Source organism: Myodes glareolus, chromosome 21 (genome assembly GCF_982192425.1).
Source record: "Myodes glareolus chromosome 21, mMyoGla1.1, whole genome shotgun sequence".
NCBI lineage: Eukaryota > Metazoa > Chordata > Mammalia > Rodentia > Cricetidae > Myodes > Myodes glareolus.
In genome coordinates this window covers 55,760,296-55,765,742 of record NC_142046.1, presented here as the reverse complement: position 1 = coordinate 55,765,742, position 5,447 = coordinate 55,760,296, and the positions used below count along the sequence as shown (strand labels likewise).

The 5,447-nt window shown below is 49.1% G+C and overlaps 1 pseudogene; it reads right to left on the bottom strand.

Annotated features, from left to right (window-relative positions):
- Positions 1–968: 968 nt before the first annotated feature.
- LOC148118732 (signal recognition particle RNA) lies at positions 969–1,232 on the bottom strand (annotated as a pseudogene).
- Between the last annotated feature and the right edge of the window lie 4,215 nt (positions 1,233–5,447).

Sequence of the window (5,447 nt, the reverse complement as noted above, 5' to 3'; positions counted from 1 at the left end):
AGAAGTTTTTACTACAATGGTCACACGCAGTCTGCCACACCGTATGGCATACAGCAGGAAATGGGAACACAACAAGTTCCTCAAGTGGCAGTCCAGGGGACGAATGTAGGTGAGAAGCATGAACTCAAGAGCGGGAAGAGTGTCCCTGGTAACTGGAGGGTGGTCAAAAGGATGCTGGGATGTCAGCTGCCCAGCCAGCCCTGGACCCTGCTCCGAGCAGCTCCTCCACTGGAGACGAAAGCCAGCGTCATAGTCTCAAAGCTGTCCCAGCTGTTCTACACTCTGGCTATTAGAGAATCCACTGATCGGAGAAGAAACTCCAAAGTAACCGTGGACTTGTTTTGATCAGTGGGGAATTTAAAAATTGACATGATTGCCGGGCGGTGGTGGCGCATGCCTTTAATCCCAGCACTCGGGAGGCAGAGCCAGGTGGATCCCTGTGAGTTCGAGGCCAACCTGGTCTACAAGAGCTAGTTCCAGGACAGGCACCAAAAACTACGGAGAAACCCTGTCTCGAATTTCCAAAAAAAAAAAAAAAATGACATGATTGTAAGAAAAAAAAGGGGGGTCTGGGGGTTCTTGTAGGCGAACACTGGAGAACCCATCCTTTGGGGCCAGGAGATGATTAAACGAAGTGTCTGCTCTACCGACGGAGTCAGTCCAATAGCTGGGGGAGTATAGTTCCTACAAGAGAGTTAAAATCTGGGGAATAGACTCAGAGGTTGCCTTGGTTCAACTAGAGAAAAGGTCAAAGAAGTCAACGTCCCCTTCCATTAAATCTGTAGGACCACAGAGTTGGGGAAAAAAAGGAACTTTGAAGCCCCCCCCCCACCGTGGGGGAAGCTCTGTTAACCAATCACCTTTAAGAAGTGGAATCTAGTTAAGGCATGGCTACCTGGAACCCAGGAAAAAAACTAAGACAGACCAGGTGTGTGCTTGCTCTGGGTGATTAGCGGACCTCGGACCTCTTTCTTGCTATGTTACCCAGGCTGGAGTGCAGTGGCTATTCACAGGCGCCATCCCACTACTGATCAGCACGGGAGTTTTGACCTGCTCTGTTTCCGACCTCCTTAGGCAACCTGGTGGTCCCCTGCTCCCGGGAGGTCACCATATTGATGCCGAACTTAGGGCGGAAACCCGATCGGCACAGCGCACTACAGTCCAGAACTCCTGGACCCAAGCGATGCTCCTCTCTCAGCCTCCCGAAGAGATGGGACTACTGGAGAGATGGCTCAGTGGTCAAGAACAGTGGCTGCTCTTCTAGAGGTCCGAGTTCAATTCCCAGTAACCTCATGGTGGCTCACAACCATCTGTAGTGAACCCCCTCCCGCCCCGTCCCAGAACCATCACCACTAATGTACCCACTCGGACCTTAACTGGGCACTAGAGCCGCCGTGCAGAGCGTAGTGGGACTGATGGGAAATGAGAGCGCGAACTCAGCCCTCCAAACCTTCAATGGAGAGGTGAGATAGGGTAGGTGAGAAACAGGTTGAGAAGGTAAGGTCAAGTTTGCAAGAAAGAGGACAGAGAGAATCCGTTAGGGGAAAAAAATTCATTCAACAAATTCTTTGCTGAGTAGAGAGACTTTAGCCATTTTGTAATCTTTATTGAACAGAAGACCCTGGGAGGGCTGTGAGAAGGGTTGACCCAGGTGAGACTCCGAAAACGGTTGAGAATCTGTAATCAATACTCCCTTCACACCTGGAGTCCTGTCTCCTCTTCAGTCTTGGTTTCTCTAGGAAGAGTACTCTACTTCCCTCAGGAGTGCCGACGCCACCCAGAAAACACGAACATCTCTGTCCTCGCCCAGCCCTCGCTGTTGCTGAATCCAGGGGCAGTGGCTCTACAAACAAGGCTCCGAGACCATTGTGGGAATTTGAACATTTTATAGTCTGAAAAGTGGGGGCCTCCGCACTTTCGCTTTTCTTCTCTCCAGGAGCTTATAAATCCTTCTTCATTTAGCAGTTCCAGGAAAGTGACGGCTTTGTTAGTCCGGCTAAAGTGAGATTAGAAATAAAATTTTTAACCATTAATCCTCACTGATTAAAGTGAAACCAGAAATCAAATTGTTACCAACTGCGTGCTAATTTCAGCTTAAGTCTTTGGCAAGAGGAGTTGGAAATTTTCAGTCCATTGAGCTCATTCACAATGCCTCACTACCGATGGCAGAGAGTCAAGGTCGCTTTCCCTTCTGGGTCCATCGTAGAACAATGACTGTTTCAAATTCAGCCCAATAAAATGTAAAAATGGAGTCCTAAGCTACATTGTTTCTCAGCCATAGCTTTCCCCATACCACCGCCCCCAGCCTCTGTTCACCACCAATCCGCCCCCACCCCACCAGCAGCGATGAAGTCTCCCTAGACACCAGAGAAGCCCAGCTGAAGGGCTGGCCCCTCACATCTGCATCAGAACGTCGGCAGCATCAAAGCAGGTGTCGCCTGCCCAAGCCGTTTCTATTACACACACGGCACGGGGAGGCAAGGGAAGACTTCATGCCAATAAACCACATCAATTCATCAATCAAAATGAATTCATGCACTAATTAAACTAGGGAAAATTAAAAAAAAAGTAGGCATTTGTGTTACAGACGGGGAGAACAGTGTGGGGAGGGAGTCGGGGGAGGTAAAACTTTAGGACAGTGAAAATCTGACAGGCACAACGTCGATTAGGAAAGGCGGGAAACGTGACTAGAATTTATAGCAAGTCGTTCTTGAGATTAAAAGTAAGCAAGTACCTCTAAGCAAACAAACGGCACACGCACGTGCACTCAGGCAGTCATACACCCAAGGAGGCAAACACTACCCTGGTCAGGCAGAACAGGGGCTTTAGTAGGAATGTCCTCTGGGTTGGGAGCATTCCCAGGGGCAGAGGGGAAGGTGGCGGGAGACAGAAGGGCAGTTGTAAGAAACCTTGAATCCTCTGTCTTCATGTTGACATCTATTTTATTACTGAGCTCTTTCTCCTTTTGTTGACTTCCCATGGCCACTATGTAAGGGTAGGGACAAAGACTCCAAGCTAAGGGAAGAGAGGAAGCTGTTTTAGTCCATGTTTTTTGCATGCATTTCTGCCATTAGAAGGTGGCATTGCCTCTTTCAAGCAAGCTCCCCTGCTTGCGCACCTGGAGGGTTGTGTTACCAGGGATGTGGGCAACCGGTCCTCAACCTTGCTGTGTTTTCTTCTCTCGTCTCCTGCTTCTGTTTCCTCATTCTGAGCTTCGCATTAAACTCTTCTCCAGCTGCTTCTGTATATCATATGTCATAAATAGCGGAACAGAAAAGGAGGGCCTTCATTCATCCTTTGGAGTGTTTCATCTATATGACACCAAGTAACCACAGGGAAGGGAGAAAACTTTACTATTTGCCTTCTAACACTCAGCATTGTGTAGACAAAACATCTGGTCGACCAACTTAGTTCATGTTTCCTTCCGATAAGTATCGCAGAAACTCTTACATGCATGTGCAGGCTGGCCTCTTCTCTGCAGAGAGCAAGCATGTAGTTTTCCTGGGTCCTGGCTACAACTCAACACATTAGACATTGAGGGAAAATAAAAAAACCATGAGTCATTTCCCAGTTTACACACACACACACACACACACAAAGTCAGTCTATTGGCTAAATAACATAGTTTCGTCCTGTAGTTCTGAGTTCTGATGCTTGATTTGACAATATGCTTGGGGGGGGTGCAAGCATACGTGTGTGTGTGTGTGTGTGTGCATGGTGCATGTAGTGTATTATACAGTGTCAGTGTGTGTAGACGTGGAGGTCAGAGGTCAACACTGAGTATCTTCCTCAAGTACTCTTCGTCTTACTCTTGGAGATTTCTCTCATGACCATGGGGCTCTTTGGTTCAGCTGAACTGGCTGGCCAGCAAATCCCGGGATCCTCTTGCCTCTAACCTCCCAGCACTGAGATGGCAGGTATCCACCCTCAACTTTGGCCACGGCTGCTGGGGGCTGAAACTCAGGTCTCATGCTAGTGCAGCGCGTAACCATTGAGTCCTCTGCCCAGCCTTCCAACAATAGACTTTTATTGTCTCTTGTCTGTGTTTCAGTGAGAGCAGAAAACTTCAATATCTGCCTCAGAATTCCAATGTTATAGTCTTTGGGGCACATCATTTTCTTTTAAGTGTGCTCTTAAAACCAGAAATCTAGTTGAACAAGCTTCTAAAATTTAATAGAAAGGCAACCTCTTGGTCCAAACCCATCATCTTTGAAGTGATGGAGGACGTGACTATGACATCAAAGGCACTGTGTCTCGGTCCAGCTTCAGCCCAGAGGACTCACCATCCCCATGAAGTGCATGGCAAATGCCTCTTCCTCTGCCCAGGGGAGCAGCTGTAGGCAGATCCACCACCAGTGAGTCCTCAGCACAGCAGAGAACCTTCCAGATATTCCTCCCAAACTGGCCCCGGGACAACATGGCTGGTGCATTGCACACACGAGGTGAAAAATAAAACTCTTTTTCTGTTCCCTGAGGCGGACCGTGAAACTGTAAAGATGAGCTGGCATTGTGTTTTATTTTGTGTAATAAACCGCTCTTTTCACAGCAGTTGGCCCTGGGGGAGTTTCAGATTGCCAGGCTAGGCTGCAGCTGTGGGCGTGGCCTGACTCCATCCCAAGACAGCCTGGAGGCCACAGCTGTGCTGGGCCCAGAGGATCTTAAAACACATCTGGGCAGCACCCTTTCAAGTCTGCTCCCCAAACAAGTCATTTTCACAAAGCAGGACCCACCCCTGATTTGAAGAGTCTGTGCTTGCTTTATCCATAGTTATTGGAGGTGTATCAAATTTCACCCAAGACTGACACTCACATTTGGCCTGGGCGGCTTTCTGAACCAGCCCTGTGTGATGCTGTGGCTCGGCCTGGGAAACCTTCAAGCATAACTTCTCTGCTCCACAGGCAGTCAGTGTCCGGGGTTACAGGCTGGTGGGTTTTGTTGGTGGCTGTTGTTCAATTTTATGAGTTCTTAGATCCTTCTTATGTGTGGCTGTTACTGTCTGCTCTCACATATGGGGAGTGTGTGTGATTTCTGAGCACATTCATCCTCTCAGAAGAGGGTGGGACCACTTGTTCTTTCCTGGGTAAACGTTTGGCCTTCTTTCCTACTTTGGGAGCAGAATGGTAATGTGGGTATCATTTGAGGGGACAGAGGCCAAGCCCCTACTAGGCCACCTGATTCCACCACATTCTTGAATGGAGACCAAAGCAGTCTGGGGGCGGGGAGAGCCAGTTGCACTGCCTGCGGCATCAAAACAGCAGGAGTCAGCCACAGCCATCAGCTTTTGGGTAGGACAAGCCCAGAGGACCTGTTGGATAGGGGAAGTCCCAGCTTTCAGAAGCCTGTTCACAGCAGGCGGTTCAGGTCAGTCCTTTCACCTGACTTTCTCACGGCCTGGTCAGCCTTCGCTTCCCTCTCAGACCCACATTCCAGCCCTGACTGAAGGGGCC